The sequence below is a fragment of the Trachypithecus francoisi genome, unplaced genomic scaffold, assembly GCF_009764315.1.
Source record: "Trachypithecus francoisi isolate TF-2019V2 unplaced genomic scaffold, Tfra_2.0 Lachesis_group7, whole genome shotgun sequence".
In the NCBI taxonomy this organism is placed as follows: domain Eukaryota; kingdom Metazoa; phylum Chordata; class Mammalia; order Primates; family Cercopithecidae; genus Trachypithecus; species Trachypithecus francoisi.
The window spans coordinates 70,690,684-70,715,639 of NW_022681472.1; positions in this window are offsets into that span (position 1 = coordinate 70,690,684).

Genomic DNA, 24,956 nt, shown 5'->3' on the forward strand with positions numbered 1-24,956 from the left:
GTAAAGATGATGTGTCAATGTAAGTTCATCAGTTGTCACGTATGTACCACTCTGGTGGGAGATGTTGATAATAGAGATACTGTGTATGCGCAGCAGGAGGGGGTATGTGGGAAATCTCTGTGCCTTCCTCTCAATCTTGTTGTGAGCCTAAAACCATTCTAAAATATGAAGCCTAAGAAAACAAAGAAAAGTATATCGACTGTGTGAGAAGAAGTATCATGCTTATCTTTCATGGTTTACCACAGTTAACTTATCGGTTACTTATTTTTTCACAAAGACATTGCCTCTTTCAGTCACAGATGTAGGACTCTGTTGGAAGATCCTCAAATTTTATATTTAAGATTATAGAGAAAAATGATTTTTTTTTTCGTTAGCAAGTAGAGCTATGTTGAAAAGAGCAAAAAATTTTCTGTCTTGGATCCATGTTACCCATTTCAGAGCATCAATGTGTGAAGCAATGGCAATATTTTTGTACATGCAATTAGACTGAACCCACAGCTTTCATAGAAAAAAAAAGGCTCCTTATTTAATATTTTAATGTGGCTAGTTTAACATAGGCTCCACATATACAGCAAAAGCAACAACTTCAATAAAAAAAATTGACTAAAAACTAGATTAAAATGAGGCATTATTTTCTTCATGTATTGCATTTGCTATAGTATGTTCTCATATACTTCAGAGAAATGAGCATAAATATTATAATTTCTAAAGGTAAAACTGATATTTCCCAATGGTAGTTCTTAAGATAATTCCTTTTAAAATGATGTTCTTCATTTGAATATATTGCAAAATATTTTAGTGTCCCAAATGATGTCCATACTAAGAATGATATACAGTTAGCTTCCCATCTCTATTAAAATTTCTTTTGGCAATCAAATATTTGAAATGTCTGAAAAACTGATATTTCTCTTTAGCTACTCAGTTTTTATTCATCTTTCTTTTATTCTTAACAAGTTTTCAGTTGTACTTGTAACATTCTCTGCTGTGACATATAATAGAAAAGCAATCGGCCTCGTATTTTATCCTTCCCACCTTTCTTACCATAGTTTTATGATGACACAATAATTTTAGTTATCATTAACTTGTATTTTGAAAGTATAAACTGATATTTTGCTTACTTCCCTAGGGTTGTTCATCTATGTGAAACATCTAAATAGTATTAAAACAAGTCTAATAAATTCTTAAAGTATCCAATTGGAACCAATACAGACAAATCACTAGGAAAATTATGTAGGTGTGGTTCATGTCTAACCTACAGTCATTATGTTAAATCATGATGTCTGGGGCAGCTGGTTGAATTTATATATTAAACATAAATTTTGTAAGTGACACTTTTTCTAATACGCTATGATTTTACTTTTCTGAACTTCAAGTCTTATTTCATTAGAATGACTCAAATAATGACACTGGAAACTCACAAAAATTTTCATCAAATTTAAGGTTTATGGAACATGTCACCTAAAAGATGTAAAAGCTGTATTGTTCTCATTTCTTTTTTCTGTGTGCCTGCTATTTAAAATCAAAAGACTTATACTTGGTAGACGTGAAGAGCAAAAGATTGGATGAGAACACATTAGAAATCCAAATATGAACAAAAATTACTTTGTATTCCACTCACATGACTAGATCTTTTAAAAATTAAACTGTTGAGAGAGATCAATTTATTTCAGGATGTGAGCAATCTTTCTGTGAATTTAGAATAATTTATATTTTTCCCTTTGAACTAACATTAATTCAGAGGTAAGATTACCTGTATTATTTTCCATATGATATTTCCTTATGTGATCAAAATTCAACAGGACAGTGCAATATTGAAGTTGGGAAGAAGTGCAATGTGGATGGGCAGGGTAGTAGCAATGGAAAACACAGAAGGGAAATACGTGTGACAGAATGGTCATTATTATTATTATTATGCCTTTTATTATCCCAACTACCTTCTAAAGGTGAGTTTAAATGGAGAACACTTTGAAGTTAAGCACCTTAATGTGTTTGCTCTGCACAGGAGAAAAAAAAGAGATGAAGGGAAGAGACTGATATACTTGGTAGAAAATGTAACCACTTCTTATGACTCCAAATCAGTTGTAAATCCTACTGAACTTATGAAAAGCTTCACAGAACTGAATCCATAGCAGAGACTGCTGATGGGGCTGAGTTTTGTGTCTGGACTGGATATAGGATATAAAAACAAAGGGAGCCATGAAAATATAATCTCCTAGATATGAGAAGAATGTGGGAAATGTCATGGAATATCAAGGGTTGTGGAATTTGGAAGGTTTTAAAAATCATATCCTACTTAAAATTCTTAAGAGAAGGGAACTATGCCTAATATCTTGGTCAGTTCAAAGAAATCTGTAACATTGTCTATTTGATCTGCATAGCATCCCTGTGTCTCATGCATAGTAAGTAATCAATATGTATTTGTTAAATGAATATTTCTTATTCAGTTCAAACTGTATAATTATAGTAAGAAACTTTAAGCAGTAACTATTTCTTCCTTTCCCTTTACCTGTTGTCTATACTCACCAGTCTTTGACATTTCTTTCCTTGTCTTGAGCATGTAACTACATCTTGGTAAGGTATCTGGATGAAAAACAAAAAGTTCAGTCAACCGTAAGTCTATGACATTATAAACTTAAATAATGAGTGCAGTGATTTGAAAATTACATTTATTGTTATCAATCAATCATCAACATAGTTCTGTATACAGTGAAAGTTACTTTTAATAATTTGCATCTCAATGTTTTTCTAGTCCTTTGTCTCCCCTCCTGACGTCTATAGTAAAATGATCAGTCAGGCTGTTCAAATCAGCGGAGATTTAAAGCAATGTAGAAGAAACCCTGAAAAGGAAACTAAAACCTCCACACTCGCCCACCTGTGTTTCAGCTGCAACGTTTCCAAGAAAAAAATTAGCAGAGAAAAAGAGACTAAGAGCACAACGGAAAAGAAAATAGATGGTTAATGGAATTGCCCCTTGAATGAGAAATGGAATATCCCCTCAACTCTGGTGTCAAAGTTCTGCTGCAAAATCCTTTTCTTCCCTGGTGCACTTTTCCTCAATGAATCAGACTGCATAATCCTGAGTAAAATCACACTGGGAAAAGCCAAAGATTGGAAAATTTGTCATATCACAAAACAACAACAACAACAACAAAAAACCCACTGGCTATCAAGAAGCTTCTACCAAGATCAAGATTGTTTTACACATTATCTCTCTCAAATCAGTGTGCTTACTAATCTGTTAGATCATACACCTCTCCAAAATGAATTATAATGAAATAATACCAGGGAAAATAATATTAAAATTTCAGCAAAGCAATTTTTGGTCCAGATGGGAAACCACTTGAGCTTAAAATGGACTGTAATGAATCAGGAAAAAAAGTAAAATGTTGTGCATTTTATTTAATTCATAACCCAAATTTCCTGATGTATGCTTCCTTACAATGTTTCCAAGGCTCAGATTTTGCTTAAAAGATGTATTTTAGTAGAATTATGTGGAATTCCATTAATCCACATGAAAATATACAGATCATAGGACAGCATGAAGTTATTTCTTAAGCCTTCTATGTGGACAAAACAGAACATGCAGGGTGTACTGTTATACTTCCTAAATAATGAAGCCTTAGTCCTCTTACACAGCTGACGATCTAACCCACCCTTCAAGTTCTTCAAGGATGGTGACTTCACAAGCTCTTAATCACCATTCAACCTTTAGTTTACCTTGCTACCTAGAATTCTTACCTTATACCTTTGAAATGATCAGACCTCTGATTGGGATAGTTCCCTGAACTCATTCTTTATGTGAATGGCAGCCCTGAAGAATCTATCCTGATTTATAAATTGTCTTTTCAAATCCTTATCTGTTTTTTTTCCACGTGAATGTTAATTTAAAAAAAAGAAGACATAATTTTAGACTTACAGAAAGTTGCTAAAATAGTATGGAAATTTCCCATATACCCTAGCCCTTGTGTAAATATCTTATATAACCATAGAACATGTATAAAAACTAAAAAATTAATCTAAACTAAACTAAACTAACTAAAAAATATGTTAACCGAGCTATAGAATTTATTTGGATTTTACCAGCTTTCCACTAATGTTCTATTTCAGTTCTAGAGAATAACAAAGAATCTCACATAACATTTAGTTGCCATGTGTCTCTCCCTCCCTCTTTCTTCCTCTTTTCCTTCCTTCTTCCTTCTTTGTTTTTGCACTTCCACACTAGGCCAGTCTTATTTTCCCTACCCCAAACTGGAGTCAAGCAGTTCTCCAATGAGCCTTGGTTCTTTTTATCAGAGAATGGTATTTATAAAATAAAATTTAAATGCTAGATACAGCTCACTATTACTGGGGTATTACAATTTCTAGCCCCTCTCAGTGGGCAGAGCTAGGATAATATATATTGTTGTTGCTGTTATTATTATTACCAAATCCAATCTACTAAAACAAATCCATGATACCCCCAATTCCAATCCAGAATCACAAGGTCCATTCTAGCTTTCACTGTTTTATTATGTGACTTCTTTCTTCAAAAGTGAGTGTTCTGATCCTCCTTCCCCATAATATGTTTCTCTACATGATAAACTTTAGTACACACATTTTGTTATACCAGTCCTAGTAGACCAAGACATATGGATTTTGACAAATGTATGGAGTCATGTAGCCAGTACAACAGTGTCATACAGAACAATTCCATTGCCTCAAATTTCCCTCATGCTGACCCACTCTGCACCCATCAACCCCTGGCCACAACCAGTCTACTTTCCACCCCTATAACTTTGTGTGATTGAAAGTGTCATATAAATGGAATCACACATTATGTAAACTTTCAGTCTTTCACTTACCAAAATGCATGTAAAATTTACTTCTGTTCCTGCATGAATCAATAATTACTTTGTTCCTTTTAATTGCTAAGTGGTATTCCATGTTACTAATGTACCATACTTTTTATATCCATTCATTAGTTGAAGGACATCTTGTTTCCTATTTATAGTCCAAATATTATACTATAAATAAAACTGCTATACACATTCACAGAAAAATTTTTGTGTGAACATAAATTTCATTTTCCTTTAGTAGATGCCTAGAATTGGAATTGTTGGGTCATATCACATATGACTATTTAACTTTATAAATTCTCCAAGGTGTTTGTACTATTTTGTATTCCCATCAGCAATATATGTGTTGAAATGTCACTTGATTCCTATCCTTGCCAGACCAAGTTTTTCTGGTCTTTCCTTTTCTTTTTGGTATTCCATTAGACTTTTTTGCAGTATTCTTTAATACCATTATAACATCTGTGGTGTTGTCTCCTCTTTGGATCCTGATATTGGTAATTTGTGTCTTATTCGCTATTTTTGAAATAAGTCTGGTTAGACGTCTTTAAATTTTATTGATCTTTCCAAAGAGTCTTTTGGTTTCATTTCTTTTTTCCTATTATTTTTGTTTTAATTTCATCAATTCGTGTTCTTCTTTCTAGTCCTTCCTTCTGCTTACCTTGGATTTAATTTGCTCTTTTTACAGGAGTCTAACGGTAAAAGTTTACATGAAATAATTTAAGACTTTTTCCAATATAATTACTGATTGTTGTAAACATCCATCTAGGCACTGCTTTAGCTACAACCTACAAATTCTGATCATGTTGTGCTTTCATGTTTATTTAGTTCAACACATTTCTTCATTTTCTTTGAGACTTCCTCTTAGACCTTGTTATTTTACATCATACAGTTTAATTTCCAAATATTTTGGGATTTACCAAATATCTTTATGTTCTTAATTTCTAGTTAAATTCCATTGTGGTCCAGAAGTATTCTTCTTATATTTTCTATGCTTTTCATTTTTGTAATGTGTGCTTTACGGCCCAGAAAACACAATATATTGGCAAATGTTCCATTTACAATTGAAAAAATATCTGTATTATGCTGTTAATATGTGGAATGTTCTAGAAATGCCAGTTAGGTTTAAATAGTTTTGCTTATTAATATAGCTACTCTAGCTATTTTTTGGCTGTTGTTAGTGTAGTATTCCTTTCTGCATCCTTTCACTTCCTGTTTGTCATCTTATTTAAAGTTGGTCTCTTGTAGACAAAATATAGTTAGGTCTTGTTTTTTTCATTCATTCTGATAACCTCTTTTAAATGACATTTTTAGGCTATTTACTTTTTGTGTGATTGTACACACATTGGAAATTTATTCTATTTGTTCCTTCTTCTTCCTCCTTCTGCCCCACCTCCAATTTTGGTCAATTAAACATTTTTCCATTATTCCTTTTTATTTCTTCCATTGATTATTTACATCTTTAAAAAATTTAACTGGTTTTCCTAGGGTTTAAAATAAACATTTTTAACTAATCAGAGTCTACCTTCAAATATACTGCTTTATATATAGTATATGACTTACGACAATATGTCTCCAATTCTTTTCTATGCTTTGTGCTATTTTATCATACAATTTAATTTTATGCATGTATAAATCAAAATGCTTTGGTACTATTTTTGCTTTAGAAGGTTATCTTTTATAGCAATCAAAAATAAGGAAAATAAAATTTATTTTACCTTCGTTTCTTTACTAGAAATCTTCATTTCATTGTTTAGATCAAAGTTTCAGTCTGACATAATTTTGCTTTAGCTTAAAAAAGTTTCTTTCACATTTCTTGGAGACTAGGACTTCTTGCAGCTGAATTCCCTGAGGTTTTGTTTGCCTGAGAAAATATGTATTGGTCCTTCATTTTTGAGATATAATTTTTGGGATGCAGAATTCTGACTTAATGCCTTTTTTTTTTTCTCTTTTACCACTTCAAGTTTGTCATTTCATTGTCTTCTGACTTGAAGTCTGCCATAATTTTTGTTCTTCTGTATGCTATGTTTCTTTTTTCTCTATTTACTTCAAGATTTTCTCTTTGTCTTTTGTTCTCAACAGTTTAAACACGATATGCCTAAGCTTAAGTGTGATATGCTTCTTTTTCTTCTTTTTGGAAGTGTAGTTTGTTGTCTGTTACTACTTTATGGAAATTCTCTGCTACTGTTTTTTCATGTATTTCTTCTGCCTCATTCTCTTTCCCTTCTGTTTTTGGGATTCCAATTACACATACGTTAGAAGATTAGACATGGTATCATTGCTTTGGATATTCTGGGGCTTTATATTCATCAGTTTGGGTAGTTTCTATTGATAAGTCATCAAGTCGACATTTTTTCTCCTTTGTGCTGACTTTATAGATGAGTGCATTGAAGGCATTCCATGTATCCTACTGCTTTTTGTTTTGTTTTTGTTTTTTTATTGCATTTCCATGTGATTCTTTTCTACAGTTTCCATCTGTTTGTTGACATTATCCACCTTGATGTCTACCTTTTACATTTGAGCTTCAACATTTTATAGTTATTTTAAATTCCATGTCAGATATTTCTGATGAATGTCTCATACCTAAATCTAATTCTGATCATTGCTTTGACTTCTGGGACTATGTTTTTTCTTGAAGTTCTGTATGCCTTATAGTTTTTTGTTGAAATTTGGTCATCTTGTAAAGGGCATTACATAATGAAATTAATAGATTTTATTCCTGAAAATGAGTACGTCTTTCCTTTGCAAAGCCTTTTATATGTGGGTTTAGATTTATCTGAATATGAGGATTGTTGTTGCTACACAGCACCACATTGCACTTCTTAAGTGAGACGGGGCGTGGGAAGGGGTGAGAGTGATTGGGTATGGGGAAGAATCATCCTGGGGTGCTTGTCTTTCTTGTGTAACTGTTGTTCTTCCCCGCTACTTTTACATCATAATGAAAGCTTTCTGAAGGCTCTTTTGGTATTTGCAGTGAGCACCCTATTAATTCATGGAAAAAGAACCTGCAGAAAGGTATGGCTTCTACTAGCTTCTCAGGTACACATGAGCATCACAGTTCTGCCCGCCCCCATTCAGCCTTTGTCAAATTGTGTCTGGAATTGGCGGGTTCTTGGTCTCGACGACTTCAAGAATGAAGCCGCCGACCCTCTGTGGTGAGTGTTACAGTTCCTGAAGACGGTGTGTCCCGAGTTTGTTCATTCAGATGTTCAGATGTGTCTGGAGCTTCATCTTCGTGGTGACGTGGTCTCGCTGACAGGAGTGAAGCTGCAGACTTTTACCTGAGTGTTACAGCTCTTAAAGGCAGCACATCTGGAGCTGTTCATTCTTCCTGGTGGGTTCATGTTATTGCTGGCTGCAGGAGTGAAGCTGCAGACCTTCATGATGAGTGTTACAGCTGATAAAGGTGGCGTGCACCGAAAGACAGAACAGCAGCAAGATCTATTATAAAGAGTGAAAAAACAGTGTTTCCACACTATGGATGGGGACCCAATTGAGTTGCCACTTGCTTGGCCCCCGGCAGCCTGCCTTTATTCCCTTATCTGGCCCCACCCACATCCTGCTGATTGGTCCATTTTACAGAGAGTTGATTGGTCCATTTTACAGAGAACTGATTGGTCCATTTTGACAGAGTGCTGATTGGTGCATTTACAATCCCTGAGCTAGACACAGAGTGCTGATTGGTGCATTTACAATCCTTTAGCTAGACACAGTGCTAGACAGAAAAGTTCTCCAAGTCCCCACTAGGTTAGCTAGATACAGAGTACTGATTGGTGTATTTACAAACCCTGAGCTAGACATAGGGTGCTGATTGGTGTATTTACAATCCCTTAGCTAGACAAAGAGGTTCTCCAAGTCCCCACTAGACCCAGGAGCCCAGCTGGCTTCAGTTAGTGGATCTCACACCAGGGCTGCAGGTGGAGCTGCCCGCCAGTCCTGCACCGGCACCGGCACCCGCACTCCTCAGCTGTTCCACGGTCAAAGGGACAGGGTGCCACGGCGCAGGGGGCAGCGCTCTCCAGGGAGGCTTAGGCCGGCGGTCCCGAGACCTGCCCCGCGGGGAGGCAGCTGAGGCCCAGTGAGAAATCAAGCACAGCGCAGGCGGGCCAGCACTGCTGGGGGACCTGGCGCAACCTCTGTAATTGCTGGCCCGGATGCTAAGCCCCTCACTGCACAGGGCCTGCGGCACCAGCCAGCCACTCTGAGTGCGGGGTCGCAGATCCCACACCCACCCGGAATTCGCGCTGGCCTGCGAGCGCCACACGCAGCCTGGGTTCCCGTCCGCACCTCCCCCTGGACACCTCCCCACAAGCTGAGGGAGCCGGCTCCAGCCTCCACCAGCCCAGAGTGGGGCTCCCACAGTGCCATGGCGGGCTGACGGGCTCCTCAAGCGCCACCAGGGTGGACGCCGAGGCAGAGGAGGCACTGAGAGCGAGGGCTGCTAGCAGGTTGTCACCTCTCAATATGTTGCATTATCTCTACCCCAGGTAATTCTGAACAAGGGTTTATCTCTCCTCGGGATTTGCTCTAGCTGTTGTGTGCCACCTCAACTCTCTGATGGACTCACCAAAGCTGTGAAAATGTAAAGTTAACCTGGCTCTTACTCATTGTAAAGTTGGGAGTGATGTTCCTTCACCTTATTATATCTAAGGGTACAACTGCTTTTTAAATTAATTACACAGTAAATCTTCTAGTTCATATCTTTTAATTAGGAAAAAAAAAAAAAACCTCCACTGATGTTGAGATTTAAACAGTACATATTGACATTTAAAAAAATTTTTTTTTATTATACTTTAAGTTCTAGGGTACATGTGCATAACGTGCAGGTTTGTTACATATGTATACTTGTACCATGTTGGTGTGCTGCACCCATCATCTCATCAGCACCCATCAATTCATCATTTATATCAGGTATAACTCCCATAACTCCCATAACTCAATGCAATCCCTCCCCCCTTCCCTCTCCCCATGATAGGTCCTGGTGTGTGATGTTCCCCTTCCTTAACAAACGAAAGGGAAACAGTTTCAGCAGTTTCAGATGCTGAAGCTTAGTAGCTGTGCACATGTGAGAGAAAATAATCAACTTATTTTGGCCTATTCTGGACTGAAATGTCATTTAAGTATAAGGCAGGATTAGCGGAATACTTCCAGTGATAAAACAAGTTGAGAATGAGACAGGGATGATGTCAGAATGAGGGTGAGAGGATACTTCTTTGTCACACAAAACTAATTGCTGAATTTCCAATAGCTTCTCAGTCTTTACTATACAGTCCTTAATAAAATGAAAGAGCTACAGATAGTAAGAAATTGTATTATTCCCAAGTATCTTCTCTTTTGTCTTTAAGGGATTAAACATTTTTTAGATCATGCCTTCATTTACGTATTTTTTCTTTTTGAAGAACATTCGTTTTCTATCTAATGCCATACACTCTGTATAGTGTGGGAATATGCAGTGAACAGAACTTCCTAAAATAGCTCAGATAATAGAATACAGGAGAATATACACATAAATTTTGTGACAAATAATATAACAGAATTGCACATAGCAAGATTCAATACAGCCAAGGAGAACTTACATATTTTAATGGTCAATAGAGTGGGCTGGACTTAGGTTCAGTAGATTTGACTTTTGTCTCTCTGACTTACTAATTATACAACCTTGAAACAACTTACTTCTTCAGGGCCCTCCCTTTAAAATGATAATAATAATGGTAGCAATTGATAGAAATGTCATGAAGATTCAGTGTGTTAGTTTTAAGTTGAACTATATGAAATTGTCAAGAATCCACTCCTTTTGACCTAGAAAAATGGCAATTTCATATGATTCAGCCTTATCCATTGTAAGTGTTTGGCATTGTGCCGAAAGGTGGTGTAGTGCATTGAACTGTGTTCCTCCTGCCTCAAAGATGTTCAGGTCCTGACCCCCAATGCCTGTGGATAAAACCATATTTGGAAATAAGGTCTTAGCAGCTGCAATCAAGTTAAAATGAAAATTATCCTGGAGTAGGGTGGACACTAAAAGCAATAATTGGTGTCTCTGCAAGAGAAAGGAGAGGGAGATTTGGCTTCAGAGATACAGAGGAGACATACAGGAGGAAAGTAAAGTGAAAATGGAAGCAGATACTAGAGTGATGTGTCTACAAGCCTAGGAATGTCCAGGATTGCCACCATCAGAAGCTAGGAGGAGACAGAAAGGATTCTTCTCTGGAGTCTTCAGAGGGAATATAGCTCTGTGGAGTTTTTGTTTTGTTTTGTTTTTGATCTTTGAGTTCCTATCTCTAGAACTTTGACATAATACATTTCTGTGATTTTAAGCCATCAAGTTTGTGGGAATATGTCACAGAAGCCGTTGGAAACTAATACAGATGTCAATCTTCAGTACACACTATCTATAACTCATTAAAACACAGAGGGGCAATGATTCATTTTGACAGAGTAGAAAACATTAAAGAAAGACTTCAGTAGTGATTATTCAGGAAGAAGAAAAGGTCCTTCCTGATGAGGGAATTCCATAAACAAATGTATGAAAAAATAAGCTTCTAGTTACACAAATTTGATTGCAACATCTAAGAATAAAGAATGACGATTCTAGGCATGAATAATCCATGGTAGGTTTCTTATGCTATGCTGGAAATGTAGTTTCTGTGCTATTGGCAGTAAAGTTTCAGAGCCATTTTTTAAAGCTATAAGAATCATGTGAACCAACTAATATTTTCTAAATATCATCTAGTAGCAGTGTATGGCTTAGATGGGGATGGAGGCGGCTTCATATGGCTGTTGAAATAGTCATGGCTAGGACCATGCAGGCCCAGAAGGAGAACAGGAAAAGAAGAAGATAAAAGAACGATTTTAGATGTAGAATTTGTGTAATTGCACATTATTTGGAGTGACTGAGAGGAATAAACAATTATTATTTCCAGATTTCTAGTCTAAAATATGAGGTGATTGAAGTAACATTTACAAAGAGATGGAATACATGTGAAAGAATTTCTTTAATGAGAATTAGAGAAAAAGTGAGGTTGAGGAAAATATCCAGATAAAAATTTCTATAGCGTTTGGACATATGGATCTGGACATTTGGGGAAAGATGCTTACTGGAGTTACTAGGTTTTAGATAGAAGGTGAAGGAGTAATGGCAGCTGTGCTGACTCAGGGTGATTGTGCAGAAGGAAACAGTGAAAACAGTTAGGCAGAGAAAGGGGAATCTGTCATGAAGACTGAAAAGTAGACACACAAAAGTGTGGCCTGAGGATGGGAAGCTAATGAAATGGCAAAACTCAAAGCAGAAATTTCAAGGAAAGGGCTATGTGAAACTCTGGAAGGAGGATGTATCAGTCAGGATGTGTTGAATTATGTTGTGATAACAAACAACCAGATTTGTAGTGGCTTCACATAATAATTACAGATTTACATTTCATGTACAAAACAAGTCATTGAGAGGACAGAGATTATCATAGTTACCCAGGGACCAGGCTTATGAAGTTTCCATCTTGACACATACTTAAGTGATCACTGAAGCCAAAGAAAAGGAATATAATGAATCATGAATGGCTCTTGAAAGTTCCACATGTAGTGACACATGTTACTTCCACTAATATTTCATCAACCAACCAAGTCACATCCCAATGTACCCTAAGGAAGGGGACTTTAGGAAAGAAAAAAAGAAGATTTTATAGAGTTCCTTTAGGAAATAAGAGGAGTTGGGGATGAGTTACAAGCAAATATATTGCAGAATGGGACTGAATGATGCCATCAGATGAGGACCATCCATTTCCAATAGAGAGAGGCAACATTTTTACATCATTTTTTCCCAGATATTTTCAGTAGCTCTTTCAGAGGAAGAAATGAGACAGGAAATTCAGTTGACATAGGTTTGTAATTGATCCAGAAAAAGATCACTTAGTGAGGAAAATAGGTTTTCCTGTGACAGAATAGTTGGCAAAGGTGACCACAAGTTCTGGTTAGGTTGAAGAAAGAAACAAAGACAAAAAAAAAAAAAAATGGGACAGATACACTGAAAAATGGGGAGAGGCCAAGGAACTAGAGATCAGGATGAAGTTGAGATATATGTTAAGAGGTTTTAAAGGATCAAGGAATATAAAAAGCTTTTTGTAGTTTCAGTAGTTTGAGAGGTAGGCTATGGAGGTGGTCTAATAAAGGCAAATGAAGAAGTAGTTGAATGAAAAGGAAATTAAAAGATATGTGGCTAGTTTCCTACTATTTCTTAACCTCGTTTGAGAAGCTCTCCCCTTCTTCAACCTTAGATTTAGTTTCGTTTTAGGGTTGTGTGATCAAATGTACGACTAGACTTCACTGAAAATTAACATACTTCAGCAGACTTCAGGCATTAGAACAAGACAGATATGAGATTGAATACTGCTCTAACTTTTATTAGTGAATTAGCTTGGACAAGTTATTTACCTCTCACTTTCTTCATTTATAAGTGACAGTTTTTGTTCAACAAATATATATTGATTATCTGCTTTAAAAAAATGTGCATTCATAGACTGCCTACTCTGCCAGGCATTCTACTTTGTCTGGAATGTAGTGAGCTTGCAAATATAATGACTTTGCCCTTCATCACTGAAGACTCAGATGAAAAACTGAACCCATGGATCTCTTAACATATCCAGTGGGGCAAATAGCCCTTCTTTTTCACTTACATAATCCTTATTACTTTTAGACAGCAATGACCCCAGGCACGAAAGCTGAACTATGGTTAATACCAACCAGTATTGTTAATTTGGTTTCCCTTAATCAGTAATTGATCTAAAGGTGAGTACACGACTCAACTTAGACCAATCAGACATAGTATGTGCCATCTAGAGGGCTTCTAGGAAATTTTTCCCTGATTAAAACAAAAAGTCAATGAAAATTAGACATTTTTTTCTTCCATCCCTTTTCTTCTTAGTCGAGGTTTGGTCACATGAGAACATGATGTTAGAGCTGCAGCCATCCTGAGACCATGAGAGAAAACCCATGAAAAGTACCAACTGAACTTTTTGATATTACTGAATGATTACCTTAAACACATAAATTCAGATTTTATATAATGTGAAGTACTTGAGTGCTTTTGATATTTAAATAATTATGAGTTAGATATTCTGGCACACAAAGTCAAACATGTGAAATGATTCACTCAGTGAGAATTAACAACTTCCTCTGCATTCTTTCAGTGTTTTACACCTTATATAGCTATTTTTAGCTCATCCTTAGGCTCATGTGTATATGTGGTTTGTATGTGTGTGTCCTTCACTTTCCCACAACAAAAGTAGTTTCAGTAAGGAAATTCTCCCATTTAATAAAATGACCTCTTATCTACCCAGATCTACCACCCCCAAAACATAGAGTCCTTTCTCAGTTACTTAATTTTTCTCCATCCACATCTAATTCATCTGCAAGCTCTGTCAGTTATCTCTCTAAAACGCATCTAAAATCTGTCTCCACTGTGACCCAGCCCAAGCTATCATCATCTCTGACCTCCATTATGGAAACTGATGTCTAAAGGCTGATAGGACTCAACTATTCTCCCTCCAGATTTTTCTCAATAAAGCAGTTAGAATGATCTTTTGAAATTAATTGTGAATGAAATCATAGACCCCCCTCCAAATCTCTCTCATTGTACTGAAAGTGCAAAATCCATGCTTCTAGGACAAGGCTATACTATCATGGTCCTGGACTCGTCTCATTTGCCACATTTCATGTCTTCTAGCCACATCAGCCTTTCTTTTGTTCTTTTTCCTGTCATAGTGAGTTTGAATTTGCTCTACCTTCTGAACCACTGTCAAAACCACTTGCTCAACTGTCTGAACCACTTTTCCCCACATTTCCTGAAATAGCTGCCTCCTCATTGCAGAGGTCTCACCTCTGTGTCACCTTTTCAGAAAGGTGTTTTTTGATTAACCCATGCACAATAGGAATTTCCCTCTCACCCTCACTTCCTTCTCTTTATTTCCTTTATAGCTCTAGATACAGACTATCTGATATTGACTTGTTACCTATTGCTTTTTTTGGTTGTTTGTATATCTGTCCTACCCAACATAGTATAAGTTCCAGGAGATCAGGGACTTTTTGTTTCTTTTCTTTTCTTTTTTTTTTCTTGAGACAGAGTCTTGCTCTGTTGCCCAGGCTGGAGTGCAGTGGCCGGATCTCAGCTCACTGCAAGCTCCGCCTCCCGGGTTCCTGCCATTCTCCTGTCTCAGCCTCCCGAGTAGCTGGGACTACAGGCGCCCGCCACCTCGCCCGGCTAGTTTTTTGTATTTTTTATTAGAGACGGGGTTTCACCGTGTTAGCCAGGATGGTTTCGATCTCCTGACCTCATGATCCGCCCGTCTCGGCCTCCCAAAGTGCTGGGATTACAGGCTTGAGCCACCACGCCCGGCCGGGACTTTTTGTTTCTGACTGGTAATGCTGTGTCTCTACATTTAAAATAGTCCCTAGTGAGAGATATGTTAAAGGATACAAAATTACATCTAGAGAGGAGGAATAAGTTCTAGTGTTCTATAGCACTGTAGGATGACTGTAGTTAACAATAATTTATAGTTTTAAATAGCTAGAAGGAGGATTTGCATGTTCCTAATACAAATAAATAATAAATGTTTGAGATGATGAATATGCTGATTATCCTTATCTCCCACCCAAGTATTAACGAGTCCTGACCCTGCTTAGTTTCCAAGATCAGAGGAGATCCGGTGCGTTCAGGGTGCTATGGCCATAGACTGGTATGGCCATAGACTGATTACCCTTATCTGATCACAATACAATATATATATCAAAACATCACTATGTGCCACATAAATAGGAACAACTATTACATGTCAATTAAAAAATAAAATAAGTATATAAAAAACAGTTCTTAGTGCATAACTGATGACTAAATGTTAGTTGAATGAATAAAATTTTGTTTTCTTTCTCCTATTTATCCACTTCAGTGTTTACCATAGAGATCTGCATGTCATGAATACTTGAAAAATATGTTTGTTCAAGATATCTTTATTAAACATCTTTTATATGCACAGCTTTGTGTAAAGCACTGAGGATACACTGGTGGAAAAAAAAATTAAAATCCTATGTTTCTTCTAGCTATGTTGTAAAATATTCAGGAAAACTCTTTGCCTATCCTTGTAAGCTGCGGGACCTTGGTTTCTGCTGATTTCCAAGGTGTGAATGTAGTTCAAACCCAGAACAGCCTTAATTTTCATGCTTAAAACAAATGTTCTTCCTTTTTTCGATGTCAAATGAATCACTACATTTTCAACACTTGATGATCCTTACTATCATGAAATATTCCACAATTAACAAAAATATTTAGACAACATTCATTTGTAGAATCATAATATAAAGTAGTCTCTGTTTTAAAATGGAATACTGCCTAAGGCTAGTTCTTACCAGGAGTTCTGTGCTTCCACATTACACATGCATTAATAGTTTGTCTGAACTCGACAACAGTTTTTAATACTTGGCAATGCAAGTGTTTCTCTTCCATTCGTGAATCTCAATGATCTTTTCTGGTTGCTGATCTCAAGTACACAGTTTCTCCTTTCTTTTTATAATGCTTTTCATTATAATTCCTGTTAACCCCTTACTTATTCTTTCAGTTAACTGCTTTCTTCCTATAAAGATGATTTTTCTTAAAGAAAAACAAGGACTTGAAATGGAATAAAAAATGGTTCTTATTTGCCCTCAAATAATCACAGATTAAGATGCAACTACCAATAATGGGTGAGAACTCAATGAACATACAAGAGAGGGAACCAATTTTATTGTATTATTCTTACCTCTTAGATCCAGTATTATATTCAACTAGTATATAGAAAAAAAAAAGGTGACTTTCCGGAATCAAATATTTTTGCTGTAAGTCCATTCTGTCAGATATCTTAAAGAGTAAAGAGATATTTGGGTTATGCATAAATAAATAAGTATAATTATTTATAATATGAAAGAAAAAAAGACAACATATTTACTCAGGTAGTGAGTAAGAAAAGAATGGCAGAAGTATCATGTAAAAAAAAAATCATCACAACACTCCAAGAAAGAATCAGAGTCAATACTGGGATACTAGTTCTTCCAAAGATTTGCAAACAATGGAACAGAAAGCTGCAAAGCTACGCAGACCTAAGAATAAGATACAAAAGACAAGAGAAGGCTTTGTAGATAGTGATTTAAAAAGCCACGGATGACAGGATGACAGGAGTCTATCTAGAGCTTGACCAATGTCAGAGGTTAGATAAATGAGTTGGACCAGGGCATTACGGAAAAACAAGCATCAGGTTGTTCTGAGGTGTGGTTGTTTGGCAAGAACAAATCAATTACACATTCAAACTAAGCAATGTAATGTTAGAGAGGAAGTAACAGCAGCAGGATGGCGGATTTGGGTTTAGTTTAGAGTTTTGTTAGTAAACTCCTACTCATCCTTTAAGACCCACATCAAATATATTGACTCTCCATTGAAACTATGGGATAGATTGTACTACTGCTTCTGAATCTTTAATCATACACCCTTTGTAGAATTTGCATCCATGGATTTCCCATGTGTTTTTCAGTACCACCCACTAGTGAGAGTGGGACATACTTTTTGCCCCATAAATGTTGAGCTTGGCCATGAGGCTTGCTTTGGCCAATGGAATGTTAGTGGGAGGATGGGACATGAGCAGAGTCTTTAAACATGCTTATGTGATTTGGGTCATTGTAATTTGTCATGAGAGGAACACACCTCAGTAGTCACTTCCCTTCAGCCAGGTCTAAGAGTAAAGACACATGGGGCAGACCAGATCATGGCAGGAAGCTTGGAGTCCAGCCTAGCCTGATCATAGCAAGCCCAGATCAGCTGAACCATTGCTGACTTGCAGAACTATGAATATGAAGTTTCACATTTGTTATCATAAGTCACTGAAATTTTGAAGTTCTTTATTATGTGGAAAAGTTGGCTACTTCACCTTTTTTAACACTCCCACATGCAGAATTTTCTGTTTCCTATAATATATTCCCATGGTAATCTGAATCGGTATCTATTATAGTACATTGCAACTAGTAAATTATCTTGTTCAAATATCCATTTCTCCTAAAGCACTGCAAGCAGCTTTCCATTAGAGCATATTTTATTGCTGTTTTTATTTCACCTGCCCTCAAACTGAAATACTATCTAGCTCAAGGTAAACAATTGCGTTTTTAATAGATCTGCTTTCTATGTGAATATGCACAGGAAAGGATCTCAGGCATATTTGTAAAACACATCCAGTCTGAGATATTTTGAAGCATCCATATCCTACCCACCACATATTGTCTTATTTCAGGGCTTAAAAAAAACTCCATTTTAAAGATAGAAGAAAAAAAAATACAATGTGATGAATGGAATGTTTGTGTTCTCCCAGAATGCATATGTTGACATCCTTACCCCAATGATGTGGGGACTTGGGAGATAATTAGATCATGAGATCAGAGCCTATCTGGAACAAACGCCCTTATAAAAGGAAGCCAGAGAACTCTCTTGCTCTCTCTTAGCCACTGTGGATATAAGAAAAGTCAGTAGTTTGTAGCCTGAAAGAGGGAACTCACCAAATCCCAGCCATGCTGGCACCTTGATCTCAAAGTTTCAACTTCCAGAACTGTGAGAAATACATTTCTGTTGTTTATTAGCCATCAGTCTGTGGTATGTTTTTATAGCTGCCTGAAACTGACTAAGACATAAGAAAAAAAAGTTACATAAACTATGTGGAATCACAAAACAATATTTGCATGACATTCATAATTTTTTTTTTTTTTTTTTTTTTGAGACGGAGTCTCGCTCTGTCGCCCAGGCTGGAGTGCAGTGGCCGGATCTCAGCTCACTGCAAGCTCCGCCTCCCGGGTTTACGCCATTCTCCTGCCTCAGCCTCCCGAGTAGCTGGGACTACAGGTGCCCGCCACCTCGCCCAGCTAGGTTTTTGTATTTTTTAGTAGAGACGGGGTTTCACCATGTTAACCAGGATGGTCTCGATCTCCTTAATACTGCCAGTTTAAATGCTAAGTCAGTCCTAACTCATTCTCATTTTTGGAGCCAATTAAAAAGCTAACTATTACTCTATTCTGATTCTGCTCGTGCAACACACTTTTATGTTGCTGAATAAATTCTATTTAGATATTAGCTTTTGCTCATATAAACTATTTTTGAATAGATGAAAAGCAGTGATAAAACCAGTTCTTAACTCAGAGGCTTAAGTTGCCCACACAACTGAGTAGCTGTGGATGTAAATACATGTCAGGATGAAAATGTGAAATTTTTGTGTACCACTTAGAAAACAACTTTTACATTTAGTACTGAATGTATAGTTAAAAAATCAGACTAGAATTTGATATATAACAAAGTGAAAGTCACAAAACTCTTAAGCCCCAAATTGTCAAGTAGAGTGATTTCTAGTTTTAAACAATGTAGGTCCCCTAGACTATTGGATATGACTCCTGTTTTATTAGAATTGTAAGACTATATGTTAATTATTTACATAGGACAGTTCAAACACACTGTCCAGTGAAGTGCCCTTACTGTTTGTTAAATGGTAGTCGACGCTATGCTGCGTTGCGCACATGTCCCATTTAGGACTGTTGTTCTTTTACTCTGGGAGTTACTTTCAACAGAAGAGGAACTCTTCATGGCCCTCTTCTCTGTGGAAGCCTGAATTCAATGACTGGCTGATTTGGGGATATAAAACTGGACCCATGGCCCCAAGTTGAGACAACTCTAAAAGACCATTTCAGCCTTCAAGCTCCCAGTGGGGTCAGCTGAGACTTCCACTGAGATTACATCAAAGCCCAACTTCACCCTCTGCCCAGTAGTGCTGTCTTCACTCCCCCGTATTTGCTTGTCACAAGAGAACTTTGTAACAAACTCCTTCAACACTAATCTCTATCTCAGGGTCTCTTTCCTGGGCACCTAACCTACAACACTTATGATGTCCAATAAATGCAGTTTGACTACATTAATTCAATCTATCTTAATTTTACTAGAAACTGGAAAAAAAAAAAAAAGATAAAATCATGCAGTATTGCCCTCCAAGAGCTCACAGTTTTAATGAAGACAGACATGTTGAAACATAACTACTGGCTGGGCGCAGTGGTTCTCACCTGTAATACCAGCACTTTGGGAGGCCGAGGTGGGTTGGTCACCTGAGGTCAGGAGTTCAAGATCAGCCTGGTCAACATGGTGAAACCTCATCTCTTCTAAGAATACAAAAGTTAGCCGGGTCCCATGGCACATACCTGTAATCCCAGCTACTCAGGAGGCTGAGGCAGGAGAATCGCTTGAGCCCGGGAGGCGGAGAGAACAGTGAGCCAAGATTGCAGCATTGTACTTCAACCTGGGTGACAAAGCAAGACTCTGTCTCAAACCAAACAAACAAAACTATCATATAATGCAGTAAGAGCCAGAGGAAAGATGAATTGATCGTTACTTCATTATTTTATTGTGATTTGTGAAAGTACCAGTGACTGCCCCATATGACAAACTAAATCTATTAGTTAGAGCCCTATGACAAATTCTAGCCAATGGAGTAAAAGCAGAAATGACATATTCCAGGTTCAAGCAGAAACATCTTTGAGCTGGAGGTGAATTTTCCACCTCTGTTTTTCCCTGTTATGGCAAACAAGAAGCCTCAGTTGAGATTTCAGCATAATGAGATAGAAGCAGTCTGATCATCAGAGTCACCAGACCAGACCCATAGTGGCCTTTGCATAAAACGAATATATATATATATGTGTGTGTGTGTGTGTGTGTGTGTATGTGTGTGTATATATGTTTATATATGTGTGTATATATGTGTGTGTATATATATATCTCTGGTATGTAATATATGTGTGTGTGTGTATATATATATACATCCCTGATATGTAATGCCATCAGACTAGAGATTTGAAATGCAGCAAAAACTAGACCATCCTGAATAACATATTACTTTTTATTTTTACTAATTTGATAAGAAAGATGAGATTTAGAGGAAATTTCCCAGACCTATGATACTCAAACTATACACTAAGTGATTGATGATTGGTTCTTATACAGAAAAGAAAATCAGTCTTCCTTAGAAAAAGGAAATAAACAAAGACCTAACTGGGTGGATCAGGAAACAATAAGTTGTTATAGGATTTTAGAGTTTGAACTATTAATCCAGGCTATGAAAACTGTGAAAATATATGCAGTTTTTGTGTGTGGGCACATGTTTCTGGGAATAATATGTCTTCAAGAATGTTCAAAGCATAGTTTACGTGAAATTCAAGGGTAGGAGATATGGGGAAAGAGAATATTAGCTTGAAATGAGGACAACGAGTTGGAATTTAGGAGGACTATGCACACGAGGACTAGGCAACTTAATTTATTAAGCTGAAAATAGCACTCTGAGTTGTCTTTTGCTCAGTTCATTTTCTTAATTTACTATTTGGTTCACAGTAGGAAAAATGCCCCCTATGACTCTCAGGACAATGTCTAATCTATTTATTTATTTATTATTTAATTTTGAGATGGAGTCTTGCTCTGTTGCCCAGGTTGGAGTGCAGTGGTGTGTTTTCGGCTCACTGCAACCTCTGCCTCCCGGGGTCAAGCGATTCTCCTGCCTCAGCCTCCTGAGTAGCTGGGATTACAGGCACACGCTACTATGCCCGGCTAATTGTTGTATTTTCAGTAGAGACGGGGTTTCACTGTGTTGGTCAGGCTGGTCTCGAATTCCTGACCTCGTGATCTGTCTGCCTAGATCTCCCAAAGTGCTGGGGTTACAGGCGTGAGCTACCGTGCCTGGCCATCTAATCTCTTTAACTTGAACCTTTAGGCACTCTAGAATCTAGGTCTCATCAACTTCTCTAACGACAGCAGTTTGGTGCCTGAGCCCTGAAGAGTGATTGTGTAAATTTGAATCTTTGCTCTGTCAATAGCTAGGTGTCATACATAAAATAAGGATAATAACACTACTTATTTAAAATGTTTGCTGAGATTAAATGAATAAATAGATATAAACTATACTTAAAACAGTGCTCAACATAAGGTACAAGCTTAGTATGTTAAGTGTTTGCACATGCTGATCTCTCAGGCTTCCCACCTCACCACCCAGTCCCTAGAATAACACTCATTCATTTCTCAATTCACAGAGTAGATGGTAGCATTTTTCTCAATTCACAGAGTAGATGGTCCCTCCATAACTCAGTTAAGTGATTATGCATGCCCTTTGACAATACTCTGGACTTTCGTGTATACTGTAGTATAGTTTCATCATATCTTTGTGTGTGTGTGTGTGTGCAACTGTGTGTATGTATGCATATATGTATATATGGACTTCTGATTGTGCATTCTCTAAAAAATGAATGTTATTAAAGAATTTTAGTAGACAGATGATGGTATCTGCATATGTCTAAGAATCACTCTGAAAGTTGTATTGGAAAGAGTTTCCGTGGGAAACAAAATCCCTAAACCTGGCTCAACCTTTTAGAAAGAAGTTACAGAGGTCTAGGTGAGGAACTATGGAGATGTGGAGCATGTCAGTAGTAATGTAATTGTGAGATACGGTTGGATTCTGGGTAAATGTTGAAAGCGAAGCCACAGAATATTCTGATTGATTGAATGTGGTACGTAAGAAAAATAAAAGACTTGAAATCCATTTTAATTTTTTGTCCTGTGTATCTGGAAGGATAAGGTAGTTGTCTATTGAGAAAGATAAGACCGTGGTGGAATAGCTATTTGGAAAAATAAACAGACTTAAGTTTTGGATTGCTGAATTTGGGACATATATTACACATCCCATTGGACATGATGGGTAGTCATTTGGTTATGCCAAGACTGAATTTCCACAGAAAAGGAGCTGGGAGATTTAAATTTGGGAGTTGTCACCATAAAGATGATCTTTAAAGCTATAAGACCAGATGAGAGTAATAGGGCCTGAATGTAGAAGCAGAGAGAACTGATGTCCTAGCCTTGTAGATCTCCAACATGTACGTGCTCAGGGAGCCAGACAATGATCTAACCAAAAAGATTATAATAAAGCAGTAAGCAACAGAGAAAGAAAACTAAGAGCATATGGTGATCTGAAAGACAAGTAAAATGAATCTATTGAGAAAGAGACTTCTTTTACTTTCTTTTTAAGATAGGAGAAATAGGCGGCCTTCTCACAGCCCCACTCCTGTTGGGATGTCGGGACTGTGGGAACTCCGTCTGAGAGCCCCACCAGGGGACTCTGTCGGCCTTCTTTGCCCGAGGCCGACAGACCTCTTCCCCACACCTTAGGTGACCAAAATAAACTTGCAGTTTTGCTCCTACACTTGCCTAGTCGCTGGTTCTTTTGTGCCCGCTCTGGTGGTCTTAGAAAAACAAATCAGTTGGTGCTGAAGACCCGGGAGGAGACCCCTCCTCAGGCCTCTAAGGGTTGAGGAACCTCCTCCTGCTCCCACGTGGCAGACGGACCAGGACCTGAGACCCGCTTCCCTCACTCTCACGGCCTCTCTGGGGTAAGTGCCTTTGTCTGCTCTTTACCTCCCTCGGCCAAAATCCTGCGCAGGTCCGAGGTCCATTTGGAGCCACCAAGTGGCTCGGGAGACCCGTTCAGGATGGAGACGTCCGCCTGAAGGTAATCTCCACTTTGGCTCCATGAGCCTCCAGTCTGTCTCTGCTGGTTCCAAAGGACGCTTTGAAGCCAGGCAGAGATCCACTTCCATTTCCATTGTATCCATTGTGTAAGTAAAGAGGAAACAAACGGGAAACCCCTAGTCCAAATTTCCAAAGAGCACCCCCTTAGGGTGCCTCCTAGCCAATTTAAAAACCTTACAGCTCGAACAAGACTTTAGGAGGAAGCGGTTAATTTTCCTTTCCACTGTGGCGTGATTGACCTCAGCAATTTCTGCCAGTGGCTAGGCAAGTGGTCTGAAATTAATTACATACAAGGCTTTTGGGCCTTACGCTCTCGTCCTGACCTGCCCTATACTCCTCCTTCTCTCCCCGCTCTCTCCAACCCCTCCCTTCCTGCCCAGACTCCTCCTTCCTCCTCCTTATCTACTAGTAATCCACTCGGTCCCGTGCCTCCTTCCGGGCCCCCAACTGGCTGTCTTGAGTCCCCTATCTCTGCCCACACCCTCCTACAGTGTTAGCACCTTTGCGAGAGGTGGCTGGGGCGGAGGGGGTAGTCAGAGTACATGTCCCCTTTTCACTGGCCGATCTTTCCAAAATTGAGAAGCGTTTAGGTGATTTCTCAGCTAATCCCACCATCTACATAAAGGAATTTAGATACCTTTGTCAGGCCTATGACTTAACTTGGCATAACCTCCAGGTTATCCTAACCTCTACCCTAAACTGACTGAGGTTCTAACCCAGTATACCCGGTTAGATCCGGCCTCCCCCACAGGGGCCACCATTTTGGCGTCTTATTTCATTTCTCAATCAGCTCCTGACATTCGTAAAAAACTTCAAAAGGTAGAGGATGGTCCTCAGACACCAATACAAGACCTGGTTAAATTAGCCTTTAAGGTCTATAACTCCAGAGAGGAGATGGCAGACTCACCTCAAACAGAAGTTACAGCTCCTAGCAGTGGCTTTACAGCCCAATCGTAACCCCAGGCCAGAGAGTACACACTCCGCAGACTCCAAGGCTACGAAAGGAGCCTGCTATAAGTGCGGCAAGGCAGGACACTATGCCAACAGGTGTCCGCAAGGTCCCCGAGCCCCAACGCAGCCTTGCTATAAGTGCAAGGCATCAGGACATTGGACCAGTGAATGTCCTAACCCTCGTCCACCAGCAACCCCCTGCCCTGCTTGCTAGCAGGGAGGACACTGGAAGTCTGATTGCCCCACCCTGAGAACAGGTGCTGCGTCTCCACGTGACCCCCTTTCCCAGGATCCTGGTAGCTCCTTCCAGCTCCTACATCTGGACGACAACTACAACTGAAGGTGCCGAGACTCGGGGACCCCCATCACCCTCGCCGAGCCGCGGGTAACTCTCCTGGTAGCCGGTAAGACAATCAATTTTTTAATCAACAGCGAGGCTACCTATTCTGTCTCGCCGTCCTTCTCTGGACCTAGCCTTCCATCCAATATCTCTGTAGTAGGAGTAAGCGGAAAGCCATCCACTCCACAAAAACTCCACTCCTTAATTGCTGCCTGGCCAACAACTACTCTGCGCACTG